An 18135-nucleotide genomic window follows, 5' to 3' on the forward strand; every position below is an offset into this window, starting at 1 on the left:
CATGGATTCCATAGAGTTGCACTGGATCACCTAAAAAATGTCTACAGAGTTGGGGGTGAATTCATGAAACGGCGGATCTTAGTCCCATGGACTTGGGCTTTGTACAGTCTGCTGATAATCTGGCTGCAATCGAAAAACACCAAAGTAATATTTGGAATTCATTCTTTTTAGCATTATTGCTCTGGATGCACTGGTTTCAGCTTTATTTGGGTTTGGGACCTGACATTTCACAAAAGCTCCTAGCATCTTCACTCTTTTATTTGAAAGAAAGCAAAGGGAAGCAATCTACAACAGACCTAGTGTGGGGAATAAGAGAACCTGCCAGACAGTAAGCTCAACTGCAGACAGCAGGAGATCTTTCTGAGTAAATAGGGATCATAAGACTGAAGTACAGCTCTACTAATTTATTTTGAAAGCACTATATCTTCCCACTTCGTACTCCTATAACCTTCATGTTCATTCAACTGTATTCTAGTTTGGGAGTGATACATGTGTGGGTGCCCGTTACTAAGCATATATTTATTTAGCTGGGTTGGGGCTAGGAATGAGTGAAAATTTGGGTATGGGTCATTTTTTTCATGTAGTAATTTTCCACAATCCATACCTTTCTTTGTGCCTGGAATGGAAAGAATTAGAGATTTCAAAGATTCAGATATAGTTAATATCCAAACAGATTCTTCTTTTAGGCAGACTGATTGAGATAATGTGTCCTGTCTGTTCTGGGAGTAGTTGGACAGTATCTATTGAATTTTGTCTGGCTGGTGCAAAGGGACAGGATTTCATTTCCTAATTTTAAAAAAATAACAAAATAAATGGCTAATTTCTTCATATTTAAAATGGAAAGCGTTTGAAAACTTAAAAAACCTTAATGCAGAAAAAGCTAAAACTAAAATATTTTTATTTCAATGCTACTTGCCATCCTACATTTGGCTATTAGTTTCAACGGTCATGCTAAACTGAGGCAAGTATAATATTGTTCATATTGAAATCATATGTTTCTAAGACCCTGAGTGCTTTTGCAGATTATGTAGTAAGCACTTGAATTCCATGGAAGTTCCACACCTCTTGCATTTCAATATTGGAAAATAAGTTCCTAATTTTACTTATGGTAAATGGAAAACATTGATTCAGACCTGCTGTCACAAAAAATCAAAATACTCACACAACAGACAGTGTAAGATTAGATTTCTCCAGGCAAGGCACTGATGGAAAAAGGGAAGATGTGTGTGTGTTCCTAAATATTTGATTTCCTTTCAGAGTTTGATGCTAGATAGAGTTGTGCTTAGCCACTTTTTAAATGGGCTTTTTGGCCCAGGATGAACCTATTCACTGAAACTGCTAACAATCAAGTGACCCAGATAATGAATGAAATTCTCAAACTTGACATTCATTTTTGCTGAGCTGGTAAAACGATTTTATTTTTAGAAGTAGTTATCTTATTCTGGATGTGACAACTGACATACGCTTTTCTGCCTGATCTGCCTATCACACAATAGTAACAATTACCACATATCTCTTAAACTGCCTGTTACATAGGGTTCAAATGACCCACAGAACTGTAGAAATTGGAGCAAAAAGTCCACAAATCCATTTGCTTGCTCTGAGACAGGCTTCTTTGTCATGAAATTCTACTAACGTTAGCCTATGATATCAAGGTTAGAGTACGCCACAAGCTGCAAGGAAGAACAAGTGACATATATCAGCACAGATGTCCAGATATGTTCAGAGAAATGTATCCAGATGCCTGCCTCAAGCAATCAAAGTGAAAGTGAGCGGATTCCTTCTGCTTTGGTTGACATCCATGAGCAGAAAGTCAGTGTAATTACGGTACTGCTAAGCAAGCTCGTTTTCACACAGCCTTGTAAGGTGTGTAGTAACTGGAAGAGAAAAGCATGACAAAACTGTGTCAAGGCTTTCAGCACAGGAAGCAATCTTCCCAAGTAGTACTACATCTCTATAATGGCGAGATGAAGCGTCCTTTGCATTCTTACGACATAATAAAGACCAAAGCATGGCATAGCCAGTTGTTCTTAAGATCCACTGGACTGTATATGTTTGAAAACATTATATGAATTGCATAGATTTTCAGCAAATGATTCACCTGCTTTCTTCTACTCAAAAACATGATAGGTTTCTTGACAAAAAAAACCTGATAGGTTTCCCTCCTAGTCAATGTAAAACCTTCCTTGTCTTTAGACTCCCAACCTACCTAGTTTCCCACTACTGCCGAGATTCGCCCCTCTTGCCTTGTTTTATTTATCTTCCATCACTCATTTTCATTGTATTCCGGTCTTTCTTCTTATTCTTTCTGTCTGTCCACTGATCTTCTCAAGCCCTTACACTTTCTCATCTCTCCTGGTTCTAAGACCTTTTGCCTTTGCTTTTCCTCACTAGTCTCTGAACCATCCAATATCAAATGATGCTTTGTTCTCCCTTCTGTGATGTTAGAACAGATCAGCCAGTTGTTGCCAAAGGTTTCACTGCCAGTGACCATGCAGCATGGTGTCCAGCTGCTAACGGACCAGAGTTCAAATTTCTCAAATGGAACTTCCTTGCTTCCATATCCTTAAAATATTATCTGGGAGTTTGGGGACTTTGTGATGAAATATTGGGAAGCCTTGTTCAGAAGAACACTCATAGGTTCTGTATGATTACTTCTGGAAAAGGTACTTCTTTGGATTACAACTCTCAGAACTGACACAGATGTACATAGCTAATCTGAGAGAACAACATATGTGTTATATATCTCAGTCTCTCACACACACATGCACCATGTTTGATAAAGTTTGACCTTAGCATTATTTAATGAGCCTAAAGTATCATAGTCTCAAGGCATATGTTCCATTTGTAATTTGCTCTGTCTAATTTGTTTGTCACCTTTCCCATGATTATGTAAGTAAATATGCAGATGTAACAAATCTGTAACTTTCCCAAGCTTTGATTAAGCATAAGAAAAACCCAGTTCTCCAATTGTGTGTTTGGTAAGAAAAAACATAGTGAGCACTCTACAGCTCATTAGGAAAAAGAACAATAATTGGGACATTTTCATTCAATATAAAAATGTTTCTGCTCAAGTATAAGCCAATTAATCTTTATCGCTAGAGATATATGTATGTCGTCCACAGACACATATTCATCATTCAGCCCATACTTAGTCAGCTGTGTGAGTGTGTTTACCTTTCCCTAGATCTTATCTAGATAGCCAGCATGGTGCAGTGGTTTGGGCATTGGACTATAGACTGTGTCTCAAGACCAGAGTTTGAATCCCACTCAGCCATGAAAATGCACTGCATGATTTGGAGCAAGCCACACTCAGCCTCAGAGGAAGGCTATTTATTTATTTATTTATTTATTTATTTACAGTATTTATATACCGCTTTTCTCACCCTTTTCTCACCTCAATGGCAAATCCTTCTGAAGAAATCTTGTCAGAGATTTGCCATAGGCTTGTCAAGTCAGAGGTAATTTGAAAGCACAACGACCAGCGGTTTCCAACCCGTTTTGAGTCTCAGGACCCCATTATGTAGTGGCAAACTGACCCACAATCCCAATACATTAAAATAGGCTTTGTGGTAGGGTAAATGAAAACACATCGAAACTAGATTTTTTAGTATAATATAATTTAAAATAGTTAATTTATATTTAATGCAATAATAGAAATTGTAACTCATTAACAAGCTTAAATATGTGTGGTTGAGTTTTTGTTAATGTCATTCTCTATATTTAATTCATTTCTTGTTTTGGTTTTCAGTTGAAGAAGCATTGAAAATCCATTCTCACAGAGATATGTAGAAACAAAAGGGACTAAAACTTGTAATGTAAGCAAGGCAACATTTGGATGGCGTGATGCTTTTGTTGACCCTTTTTGAAATTTTCATAGCTCACCATTGCATGGCAATCCCACAGAAAACCCATGGTACTGTAGACCAGACATTCAGAATAGGCTGGCACACCTGCCATAAATACACATCTCAGTGCAGCCTACTCACAAAATTGAAGACAGCAGTTTATTTAACAAGATGACAATTCAGATGTCAGCATTCAAACAGCAATTGGCCATAAAAGCAAATATACCTATAGCAGTTTTGGAAAAATTGACCCAGAAACAGCATACGTGATGTATAAAAGATTACAAAATTAAAATAGAGATAGTTTCTCGAATCATTAAACAACAGACCTTTCGCCTTAATGAAATAGTACTGAGCAAGCCACCAAGGGAAATCATTGAAACTTTCACATACATTTTAGATTGTAATTGTTATTAGTTGAATACATCAACTAGTTAATGGTAAGTTTGCAATGTTTTGGAAGTGCTTAATCTGTTTTTCCTGGACAATATTTCAAAGAGCATAACTGCCATTTTAAACATTTTGCTTGACAAAGACTACTTCTTCAGCATGCTTTATCTTACTTTGACATTAGAGTTACTTTCTAGCTTTTCCACATCACAGGAGATAATTTTACCACAAAGTGAAAGGTTAAAGTGCACCCTTCATTGTTTGGAATAGCCATTTTGAATCCCAGCTTTCAGGGAAATGATGAAGTGTAAATAAAGCAATGGGATAGAATTAGGGTTTTCCATAAGCAGAAAGCCACAATTGAATAATTCTGCTCTTTTGGTACCATCTAAATGCTCCAGGTTTTATCATAGTATTATTTTAATGAAGCAGGCATAGCAAAAATGCTACTGCATTGGGCACTTTAGGCAAAGAGCATTAACTGCCATTTTGAACATTGAGAAGCAGTAGTAGCCAACTCTTTTCCCCTAAGTCAGTAGTTCTTAACCTGTAGGCTGTGGACCACCTGTGGGCTGCGAGGATAAAAACCTTGTTCGCGAGCCTCCTTCCTCTTTTTATTTTATTTTATTTCTGCTCCTTTTGCCACTCCTTCCCTGTTGCTGACCATGGCATATGTTCTGTATCAGAAGCTACAGCTGATGTGGTCTATCCATTTCAATTTTCTGAATCAGCACCCCAAACCAAATCTAGAGTTGACCAAAAACTGATTCGTAGCCTTTTTGGTACTAAGGTTGGAGAGTAGTCCCTGGTCAAAGTGGTCTTTGGTCACAAAGTCCCTGGTCAAGAAAAGGTTGGGAACCACTGCCCTAAGTGGTCTTACTGTCTTCTGGTACAGTGAAAGATTCTATCCCTTCACTAATTTTGGAGAGAACACAATGCCGGTAAAGTTGATTGCACATGTGAAATGGGAGAGGATGTCATTGCTTTGTAGCATCAAGTAGCAACATATCTTGAGCTCGCTGTGTAAACTGTCTGACTCACGGATTTTAAAGCATGGCTGCCTAATATGATTCACTCTTTCTTTTTTCATTCTCTTCCAAGTTTTGAAGGCTTGGTCTACATCACTTGATCAACAGCCTATCATCCAGTTAATGGGAGCTTAGCTGCTTTATGAGTTTGAATTTGCTAAACAAACCTGTATACATTGGCATGTTAATAAAACAATAGATCTGAAGAAAAAGATACACTGTTTCTCACAGATAATACATAATACATACGCCACAGCAGGCATCACTTGGAAGGCTTTTATGGAATTGTGTGTGATGTGTCATGGAAGTAAGTTATCTAGAAACGAAGAAAGAATGCTTTTTCATTCAGCAATATGTACTGCACGACTGCAGCCAGCAGGTTAGTGTGCTGGGGAGGGGCTCTGCTCCTCTGCACCTGTAATTTCCCTGGGTTTCCTGAAATTAAAGGCATGTGTGTATTTTATTGCAGCCAAACAAAAATCCTAAAGTGAAGCCACTACAGAGCTTAGAAACAGCTGTTGGGGTTTTGTTTCAGCACTCAGGACAATAATTTTTCCATCAGCAAGAACACACAACTCACAAGAGCAGTGCTCAGTCTATGGGAAAGCTGCAGCTTTGTGATTAAATATGTACTTGGCTCATTGAGTGATTGCAGTTAACAAATGCATTTGTTTGCATATTTCATAAACAAAATCAAGCGCTTACTGTGGTTGTAATTACAGCCTAAACAAGTTTTATATAAAAGACTTTCTGGAAAAGTGCTGTACTTTGTAAGCAGATGTTATCTGACTTGAAATGCACTAGGTGCCTCCATGTGCCATTTCCTATTAGTTTCCTATTAGAACGTGGGTTCATAACAGTAGCTTAAGGGGGCAAAGTCCATTCGCTTCAACAGCAACAAAAAGGGTGTGAAGTTGGCTAAGCTAGAGCTAACTAGATATGATGTTAAGAGCATCACTGGACTTCTCTAGAAAGAAGAAACATCTCTGGAAGTACTGAGATTTTCCAAGTCTTTTTCTTGTGATTCTACATGCATATTCATGGTTTTGCATCCAAACAGTCTTTAACTATCCCCATTTTTCTTCATTCCCACCACCCCTAGTGTTTTCTGTCACTGCTGCTGATCACATGTCACATCTAGACTCAGACAGTGTCTCAGAAATTAACTTTCACCAAAATTTCACTAAAGCTCTTTTTAATTATTATCCAGAAATTCTAGTCATGGTGTTAAAGTGCTCAACCAATATAACATTTGTTAAGCATTAGGATCATTCTATTTTATTGCACTCCTCTTTTCCACATTTGAGCTCCATTGAATCTGAGTCCTGGAAAGAAATGCTGTGCCTTGGAAGTAGCCATCTTAGTTGGTTTTGCTATAACACAACCAGTCATGGAGAAGTACATTTTATTATGGGAAATACTGGCTTAATTTAAATTGTCCCAAGAGTGGGAGACAAATGTCCTTGTTCCTGGGAATATCTCTGAATGAAAAAATATCATATAGATCTCCAAAATAATATTGGTTGAAACAAGAACAAAATCGGGGATTACCATAGGGTGTTTTTTTTTTTCTTATCTGCAGAGACTCACTGTTTTATAAGTCAGGTTATTTTTGGAAAATGCAAATAACTATCACCTAGGGAGTGACATGCTGGTTGGAAAAATCTTGGGAGTTATTGTCCAACAGATTTTTTTTCAAGCTCTTGAACTTTATAATTTATAGCTTTGCCCTTGAATTTCATAATGTATAGCTTTGACTTAAATCAAATCATAGTGGGCTTACAACAGCAAGAGCTTAATATATGCTTTAGCATGAAAAGCAACAGAGCTTATCTGATTTCGAAACCAAAGCAGGGTTGGACCTTGTTAGTCACTGCGAAAAGACAAGAGATGGGAATGGAGTTCTATTGTGGCTTGTTGACTGGCTGGACACATCCCAACTGGCTGTCCAGTGCAGATGAGAGCCTTAACCCAGATAGCACAATCTGTTTGTACAGAAGAAGGAAAAAATAGCTAGAAAAAGACAACATAAAAATGAAAAAATAGACAAAGGGACACACAAGTAGACTATGAATACATTGTCTTATGGAAGGTCCATCTACTCTTGCCTTTGTATAAATCTGGCCCAGAGCACCATTGTTCCAGTGACCCAGGACCTCATCCACCTTGCTTAGCTATCATCTCCTTAGTGTTGCCGCTGCCATCACACTTAACCAGTCTAAGCATCTAGCCACCATGGTTGCCTCTGCTTATGTCAGAATGGAGAACCCACTTGACCAGCAAAAAAGAGAGACTTCTAAACCCGGGAATACTTTGGAGTTTCAAGAAAACTCTGGACTATCCCTCAACTTTGCCGGAAAAAAAAAGGTCAGTCTGTTTTTGGCACACACAAAAAAAAACCAGAATATAAACCTAAAGCCTGTGTCCATCGTGAAGGCTGCCAGGGGTTCATCCACGGCAAGTATAGGGTATAGACAAGCCCTAAGTCATTTCAGAGATAACATAAGGAAGCAACTACTTTAATGCCTCCAGGCATTAAAAAAAACTGTGCAGATGTCCCAGATCCAATATCAGCATATTGAGTGAAGAAAAGTGACAAATAAGAAAAACGCAAAACAAAAAAGAGGGAAAAAAATAGGAGCCAAGAACTATTTATTTATTTCGGAAATTTGTACCCCACCCTTCTCAACCCCTGGGGGGGGGGGAGGACTCAGGGAGACTTCCAGCTGGCAACGATTCGATGCCTCCATGCGCACATAATAAAATCCAATAATTACATACAGTTAAAAACATTAAATCAATTCAATTAAATCTGTTTAAATATAACAGCCTGGTGGCCTTATCCAAGCTGATTTTCTGTGGGGGAGAAGAGAAAAACATTGTGCAAGATGAGGTGGGTGGAATGAGGACGTTGCCCCCCAAATAAGAATTATATCCCCCAGTATTTTTTTCTTCAAACTCCCAAGTTGTCAGCATTGCAGCCAGTTAAAATTTTAGTTGGGTATTTAAATATACAATGTATGCACGCAAACAAAAAGGCCAGAGAATTTTACCAAGTGTGAATTATTTTCAGTGTTTCATTCTGCAGTGAGGAAATTTTCAGTTTAGGAAAGGAAGAATTATTATTTTTCTCCCGCCTGTATCTATAATCCTGAACTGGGCTATTGCTTCTTCGAGGAAACCAAAACTAACCTCTTGAAAAGGTACATTCCACTCTTTTCAAAGACATAGCTGTATTGTATGCAAAAAGATCTTGTATCTTTAAGACTGAGAGGAAACACTGGTCGTTCTTAGACAATAAGTCTACTTTGTCAATGAAGTACTGAAGTCTATGAAAGCTTATGCGGTTAGGGCACTTCTACACAATTTGAAGTTGGCTCGAGTTCAGAGTGACTACAAAATCTATGGCCCCACGCAGAAACAGCATATTTTTAAAAATGCATCAGAAGTCCTGGATCAGCCTATAAAATCCACTGAAGCTGATCAGTATATATCCCATGCAGAGCAAGAATCCAACACCACAATACAGAAGTGTTTGTGAAGACAGGGCTAGTGCTGAAGCAATTGGATATAGAAACCAGAAAACATCTTGGCCAGAGGATAAACAAATTTTCCCCAAAAAGGAAACCACAGTGTTCACATGGGAATGCTAGCTTTCTTTGACCTGCTTTCATCTAGTGCTGATTCTCATGGGACAGACTGCTTCTTATCAAGGCATCCCACCAGACAAGGTAGGGAAAAAAAATATTCCTTGGATTGCATTGATCTGCAATCAGCGGATTTTTGTGACCACTGTCCCAGCTTGGGACTGGTTTGTGTGGGATGTCTGTGTAGGCACTCCGCAGTGAACTGTTCTCTTTAATCCATGCTTAGACCCATATTTAATGGCTGTATAGAAGCAGCCTTAATCTCAAAGGTGCTACAAGATCCATTTCCCTTTTCTGTTTGTATGTCTCCAAAGCTCACCTTTCACAAAAGATTCCCAAGGTAACATTTCCCCCTGCCACAGATTCAGGAAACACACATAGTAAGATTGCCATGAGAAATGGTGACTGGGATCCTTTTGATTGTTGTGCACTTGCTTACTGGTGGGAAAAGTATGGAAATATCACCCTATTTGCACAGCCGAACATACCTTCAGGTGATGTGGCTGCTGGCTGGCTAAGGTAGATTGGAGGGCATTTGTGTAGTCTTAACATGACACAGCTCTATAATCTAGGTTTTGAACCCACAACTACAATATAGAATGTCAGTTTATACTATTATTGTTGAATACCTTCCTAAAGTTTCTTTTTATAAAGATTGGTCTGTCATTGACAATAGCCAGTGTAGCAGAAAATTCATAGCGCCCTAGTGCTAGCACAGTTCTGGATTGCAAGCCATTATTCGCTATTATATTAGAGCAGTAAGCATAAACTTTACAAAGGTCAGACTTTCAGTTCAAGATGAAGAGGAAGCGATCTGTGATACAAAATATGAAATGTACTTATCAATGTTTGTACAAAAAAAGCTGCATTAGAGTTAAAATATAGTTGTCCCTCCATATCCATGGATTCTGTATCTACAGATTCAACAGCTTGAAAATATAGCTCCCCCTCGGTCACTAAAAAAATCCAAAAAGCAAACCTGGAGTTTGGCATTGTGTGTGTGTGTGTGTGTGTGTGTGTGTAAGGAACACCATTTTACCACACAATCGTATATAATGGGACTTGAGTATCCATGGATTTTGGTGTCTACAAGGGGTCCTGGAATCAAATGGGTGTGAATATCAAGGACCACGGTACTTTGTCCATCATATGCAGCCAGGCATGTAGCCGGGGGGGGGGGGGGGGGGCTTGAGGGGCTTCAGCCCCCCCCCCCCAAATTCTCATGGTGGTCCGCTAGTAGGCTTTACTGGTACATTATTTAAACTGTTATGTTTATTCATATCATGATCTGATCACTATGCTCAATATATCTCATATGCATAGGGGTATTGGGGTAACAATACAAAAGGTTTGCTAGGGTAAACACCCTTTCACTCAGACTCAGCCCCCCCCCCCCCCGAATCAAACTCAGCCCCCCCCCCCCGGCCCGCGAATCAAAATCCTGGCTATGGGCCTGCATGCAGCCATGTTTTGAATGATACTTTGTTACAGAAAGAATATGCCATTGATTTTAAGCTCATGGGAAAAATCCATTGAATACAATGAAGGTGCAAAGTTTTATCCATCAACATAATCCCCATCTTTAAAACATGTGTCTTCTTTCTAGCCGACCACAAATGGGGTGGGGTGAATATTCAGTCAGCTTTCAGAATATCTTGCTGCAATCAACATACTATGCCTGATCCTTGGGAATTGGCTGCTAAAATGGGTTGCTTGAAACAAGAGAAAGGATGTGTGCGCATTTCATATTGTGAAACAGCAGCTGCCAGCCATTGAAAAAGCACATCTGTACAGGGCAGGATTCCATTCCAGTGCCTATGTAAATTCTATAATAATACATTAATCTTAGAAAAAGATTGGGGGTGGTAGGGAGAGAAAAGGAAAAAAATAATGATATGGTTAGCAGTTGGTATTTCTGGCCATTTGCTGCTTTAAGATGACTGCTCCATCAAGATGTCTTCATGCCCCACTCTTCTCCATCCCAATTGATTCAGTAGGGGGGGAAAAAGGGCCAGGACATTTTGCCAACTAAAGTGGAGCAGCAACTGGTGTGGCAAATGGTGCCTCCTAAATTAAACAACATACCATTCAAATACTGAAAAAATATCTTGGCCCTCTCTCCATCACTGGCAGTAAAAATACAAGAATGATTGGATGGTAGCTGTTTTTATGACATCTAAACTGGGCTGCCTGAATTGGCTATCTCACACTTCCTAAGAATAACCTGATGCAGCCTGACTTCATGCATGTTTACCCAGAAATGAGGCTTTTTTCTTCCAAAACATTAGGGGCTTTTTCACACTACACAATGACAACACTGATTCTTCTGTAAGGATCATGGAAAACTCCTATGGACTCCTGGGGTCCCTAGACTGATGCACAAGAAGTCTATAGCTAATCATTCTAAATGCCTCGTCTAAACTGCAAAACCCCGGAATGTTGTCATGGCAGTTAAAGTGAATTTGTAGTGCTGTAATTGTACAGCGTGAAAAGCCCTCATGTGCGAGGTGGGAATTCCATGCCTGTCCTGAACCACTTCAAACTGCACTTGGGGTGAATGTGATAAAGTATTTCTCACCTCCCCACTTCAACCCTGCTTCTCATTTTTTAAAAAAATGTCACCGTGAAGAGTTTTAATGTACCATTATTTATATCATTTGAGTTTTCTATATGGAGGTATTTTTCTTCCATAATAAATATGTGAAACAGCAACAGTGGAAATTGGTCAAGCATAAGGCAGAGGTCTGTAACAATTTCTGAGACTCAGGCAGATATCCTATTACATTCAGTAGTATTTGTTTGTTGTTTATTCGTTCACTCATGACTCTTTGTGACTTCATGGACCAGCCCACAGCAGGGCTCCCTGTTGGCCATCACCACCTCCAGCTTCTTCCAAGTCAAACCAGTCACTTCAAGGATACCATCCATCCATTTTGCCCTTGGTCGCCCCCTCTTCCTTTTTCCTTCCATTTTCCCCAGCATCATTATCTTCTCCAAGGTAGCCTTTCTTCTCATTATGTGGCCAAAGAACTTAATCTTTGCCTCTAATATCTTTCCCTCCAGTGAGCACTCAGGTATTATTTCCTGGCGTTTAGACTGGTTTGATCTTTAACTATGCGTATCTTCGTTGCCAGTGTGATGTCTCTACTCTATTTTATTGAGATTGGACATTACTCCCAAGAAGTAAAAGTCTTCTGATTTCCTGGCTGCAGTCTGCATCTGCCGTAATCTTTGCACCTAGAAATACAAAGTCTGTCACTGTCTCCACATTTTCTCACTCTATTTGCCAGTTATCAATCAGTCTGGTGGCCATAATCTTGTTTTTTAAAATGTTTAACTGCAACCCAGTTTTTGCACTTTCTTATTTCACTTTGGTTATAAGGCTCCTCAGCTCCTCCTCGCTTTCAGCCATCAAAGTGGTATCATCTACATATCTAAGGTTGTTAATGTTTCATCCAGCAATTTTAACTTCAGCCTTGGATTCTTTAAGCCCCGCATATTGCATGATGTGTTCTGCATACAAGTTGAATAGGTAGGGTGAGAGTATACAGCCCTGCCGTACTCCTTTTCCAATCTTGAACCAGTACATTGTTCCGTGGTCTGTTTTTACTGTTGCTACTTGATTGTTATACAGATTCCTCAGGAGACAGACAAAGTGGCTTGGTATCCCCATACCAACAAGAATTTGCCACAATTTATTATAATCTACACAGTCAAAGGCTTTAGAATCTATATAAATAAAAATGTAATGTTAGTTTGTGGGATTAACTCAAAAACCACTGGACGAATTAACATCAAATTTGGACACAAGACACCTATCAAGCCAATGAGTGACCATCACTCATAAAAATACTGAAAAACACAGTGAAGGGGACTTAAAAAGCCAAAAAAGCAAAAAGATGCTACAGCGCATGCGCAAAATAACTCCCCCTGGCAAACAACACACACAATATCATATCCACACTCTCTTCTGGACTACAGCTCCCAGCATCCCCTAGACCAGGCCCTTTAGGAGAGGAGGAAGACTCAAATGCACTGCTTCCAAGCTGCAAGCCTTTTTCTCCTTGGATTTCTTTGAGAGTATCCCAATCCCTGCATATTTCCAATTTCATATTCCTGGACTGCAACTCCCAGCAATCCTCCAGATGATAGATTTGATAGAGGTAGGTAGGTAGGTAGGTAGGTAGGTAAATCGATCAGGAGGACTGCTGGGAGTTGCAATCCAAGAATAGGTAGAGAAGGAAGAAAGGAAAGAAAGAGGAAGGGAAAGAAAAGGGGGAGAAAGGGATGAGGAGGAAAAGCAGAGGAGAAAAGAAAAAAAGGGAAGGGATGAAAAAAAAAGGAGAGAAAGAGGGAGGAAAGGTTGGCCACAGCAATGCCTGGTAGGTACAGCTAGTAGTCAATAAAACAGAAACAGATGTTTTTCTGAAACTCCCTACCTTCCTCCATTATCCTAGTGGATATTCACAATTTCGTTTGCTCCCTACTAAATATACAAATATTTGCTGACTAAGGAACCTATAGGTTTGTGTTGTGTGTAATCATCAGCATCATATTACCATCTCCATCATTATCACTTTCTTAAACTATGACATTTCCCAATGGTTTTAAGGAGAACTTGATGGTTTTTTTCCTTTTCCTTCCCAACATAAACATACCAATTTACCCATTTGAAACAGGTGCTTGGAGTGAATTTCAGACATGACTGACACCACCAATAGCAACATTTGCACTGATGGGTCTGCCAGCGGTATCAGCGCATAGCACAAAATGTGTCATGTTTTGAAATGTTGTGTCGGTACAAATATCAGCCTGCTCCCTCCTGCATGCTTGTAGCTAGTCTATTAGATTATGAAATTTCAGCAGTTTTCATAACCCAACAGACCAAATAGCCTTGACAAGAAATATCCAAGCAAGATAGGAAGTTAGATATTTTTTAAAATGTGCATAGCTCTTATCAGTAGTACTTGAAATGCTTCAAGTGGTTAAGTGAGCTACTGGTTGAGCTGTTGTATGATTTCCGATGAGGCTTAATGATGATAATGATCTTCTTCCTCAACCTCATGAAGGCTTTATACTAATTGCCATTGAAACACAGCATAAGCATGTATAATTCCCATTTGTTCACTTTCACCTTTTATATCATGGTTGGAAAATATGCCACTCACCAGATATTGACAGACTCCAACTCTCATCTTCGCATTAGAATTTGAGGTCCAACCATAGAATCACTGAATTATAGAGTTGGAAACGACCACAAAGCCATTCGGTCCAATCCCTTTCTGCCACTCTAATACATGACCATCCAGCTTGTCCTTAAAAACCTCAAGAGAAGGAGACTCCACTACATTTCCATGCAGCATATTTAACTGCCAAATAGATCTTACTATCAGGAAGCGTTTTTTTTTTTTTCTAATGTTCAGGTGGAATCTCTTGTAATGTAGTTTGAATCCATTACTCCATTGTGATTTAGAGTATGTGATTGCATTCAGAAATTGTAGGTGTTAATACTGCCATCAGAAAGGCCAGGAAGAAAAACCTCTGTCTGAAGCGCCGTGATTGGCAACCAGTATAGACTCATGGAGAATAAGAAATAAAATCTTTTTTTTTTCATTTCTTTGCCTTCTCACAGTGATTTTTAAAAGTTCCCTCCACTTCAAGTGCAGTTTTTCAAGGTGTGTGGGCTACACTTCAATTAAAGCATGAACAACTAGCTTCATCATTTCCTGTTCTATATATATAAAGACAAATTACCACAGCTGATACATCTCTATTTATTGAGCAGGAGATCAAGCTAGTAGAGATTGGAAGCAACTCGTTACAAAGATTGAGTTACTTAAATGCTTTTTGCATTAAGCTATTATTGTAATGCAATAATGTATAATTTTATTTGTGGCATAACAGTAACTATTTTTTTATTACTTTATCATTCCAGAGATGGGATCCCACTACTTAGGAATGTTTTATACCACAAACAGGCAGTTTGAAACTTTCTGATGCAGTACAGCCCCTATATCCACAAAGGATACATTCCTGGACTTCAAGTGGATATGTGAAACCATGGATAATATAAAACCCTATTGTTTTTAGTAGGATGAATTATGGAGGGACTGAGAAAAAGGTGTCATTTGTACAGGAATAACTAAATACATGAAACTGAATAAGTGAAACAACATATGTCAGTTATGTCGATATGGGGTTTGTACTGTATTTAAAAAGTAATCCAAACTAGATCACAGAATCATAGAGTTGGAAGAGACCTTGTGGACCATCCAGTCCAACCCCCTGCTAAGAAGCAGGAATCACATTCAAAGCACCCCCGACAGAATGGCCATCCAGCCTCGTGTAAAAGCTTCCAAAGAAGGAGCCTCCACCACACTCCGGTGCAGAATTTCACTGCTGAACAGCTCACACCGTTATGAAGTTCTTCCTAATATTCAGGTGGAATCTCCTTTCCTGTAGTTTGAAGCCATGGTTCTGCATCCTAGTCTCCAGGGCAGCAGAAAACAAGCTTGCTCTCTCCTCCCTATGACTTCCCCCTCACATATTTATACAATTTATAGATGTTTTGGTTTCTTAACAGACAAGTAAGAAGATTTTATTATTTATGTCTGTATCAACAGCTTACTGCTTTGGGGCCTTTGATGTATCTGTAACGAGTTACATTTGAGAAATAACTAAAAACCTTGACTCAAGATCCTGCATCTACCTAAAATAGAAGTAAATTTCTTCCAAGTAACAGTGCACACCGATTAACGCCAATTATTGTTTTGCAACAATTTATTCATGATACTTAAACTGGGTCACTAGATTTTATTTGAATTTGGATTTTTCCTAAAAATTGTGTAGTCAGTGCAGTTAAGTATTTCACAGTGCCTTAAAAGGTCCCCAGGTTGAATACAAGATGTGGCTCCTCTACAGTGCTTCCAAAACTTTGATATTCAAGATACGTTAGATTTCGGTCCCTAGAATTCCTGACTGTTGGCCAATCTGGCTAGGGCTGATGGGACTTGAAGCCCAGAACAGCTGGATATCCAAAGTCTGGGAACCACCAGATCACAATCAGGAAGAGGAAACATAAAGTTCTAGCCAATAGAATTACAACACGTCCCCTTCAACTTCCAAAATCCACCATATAGCAGTTGCAGTCCCCTTCCCATAGCTATTATCTGGTTGGAGGAAGGAAAGGAGGAAGGAAATATCCAGCTCTGTCCTTGTAGCTGGATGCATAACACTGAATGTAATCTTATTGTTGTGCCTCAAGCTACAGGGAAAGAGCTGGAGGGTCTTCCACACACATACCACTCTCCTCCAATGTTGGGTAGGAGATGGGAGTTTGTGTATGAAACTGAATAAATTTTTGCTGTTTATTCATTCAGGCACTTCCGACTCTTTGTTACCTCATGGATCAGCCCATGCCAGAGCTCCCTGTTGGCCATCATGACCCCCAGCTCCTTCAGAGTCAAGTCAGTCACTCCAAGGATACCATCCATCCATCTTGCTCTTGGTTGGCCCCTCTTCCTTTTTCCTTCAATTTTCCCCAGCATCATTGTCTTCTCGAAGCTTTCCTGTCTTCTCGTTATGTGGACAAATTACTTCATCTTTGCCTCTAATATTCTTCCCTCCAGTGAGCAGTTAGGCGTTATTTCCTGAAGTATGGACTGGTTGAATCTTCTTGCGGTCCAAGGCACTCAGAATTTTCCTCCAACAATACAGTTCAAAAGCATCTATCTTCCTTCGCTCAGCCTTCCTTATGGTCCAGCTTTCACATCGGTAGGTTACTACAGGGAATACCATTGCTTTAAGTATGCGGATCTTCATTGCCAGTGTGATGTCTCTACTCTTCACTATTTTATCGAGATTGTCATTGCTCTCCTCCCTAGAAGTAAACGTCTTCTGATTTCCTAGTTGCAGTCTGCATCTGCAATAATCTTTGCACCTAAAAATACAAAGTCTGTCACTGCTTCCACGTTTTCTCACTCTATTTCCCAGTTATCAATCAGTCTGGTTGCCATAATTTTGGTTTTTTATGTTTAACTGCAACCCAGCTTTTGCACTTTCTTCTTTCACCTTGATTAGAAGGTTCCTCAGCTCCTCGCTTTTGGCCATCAAAGTGGGGTCATCTGTATATCTAATTTTGTTAATATTTCTTCCAGCAATTTTAACCCCAGCCTTGCATTTGTCAAGCCCCGCACATCACATGATGTGTTCTGCATACAAGTTGAATAGGTTGGGTGAGAGTATACAGCCCTGCTATATGCCTTTCCCAATATTGAACCAGTCTGTTGTTCCATGGTCATGGTCATAAAATTTTACCTGTTTCTAATCTTGAACAATTAGAACTAGAGGAAGCTCTGTCTTGTATTTTGCCTCGCAACCCTATTAAAGACCCTTAAGCATTTAAAACATTAATGATGATCAAATCTAGGACATCCAACAACTCAAGGATATAATGAAAGATAATTTCATTCTTCCTCAATGATCATTTTCTTCTTTCTGCTGAGACATTTTGCCCACGCAATCAAAAGCCATTATCTTTTACATCTGTAAGCATCTACCCTTCTTCATATTTTTCAATATATACTGAGGTAGCTGGATTCATGAAAGATAGAAGAGACTATCAAAATGGTAAGGGAAATAGATCAGAAACTTTGCTGTCTTAATAGGACAAACAGACCGAATGACAATTAAAGCAATTGTTTCACTTCTGAGCACATTGGCAGGGTTTGAGATATGGGAGCAGGTTTTGATATATAAGTTAGAATTTTATTGGCGAGACTACATTGGCTGCAGGAAGGAAGGAAGGCTTTGGAGAAAGCAGGACCTTTAAAAGCAGTAAATTTCACAGGCCATCCATCATCAACACTGCACAACTCTAGAAAAAATGCTACTACAAGAAACGTAATGTGGTTTAAGTGTTGGACTAGAAGTCTGGGAGACCAGGGTTCAAATACTGTCTTGGCTGTGGAAATCCATTGAGCAACATTGGGAAAGTCACATCCTCGCTGAGCCTTAAAAGAAGGCAATGGCAAGCCTTTGGATAAATCCTTACAAGAAAACCCTATGATAGAGTCACCATAAGTCAAAATCAATAAAAAGCACACAACAATAACAGTTGGTTGTACTTTACAATAACAAAGCTCATTGCTCATTACCTGATCCTTGTGGCCATGTTGGCGTTATATGACTGCTTACTCAAAACCTATTTTGTACCTGCATTTT

Source organism: Anolis sagrei, chromosome 3, assembly GCF_037176765.1.
Source record: "Anolis sagrei isolate rAnoSag1 chromosome 3, rAnoSag1.mat, whole genome shotgun sequence".
Taxonomy (NCBI): domain Eukaryota; kingdom Metazoa; phylum Chordata; class Lepidosauria; order Squamata; family Dactyloidae; genus Anolis; species Anolis sagrei.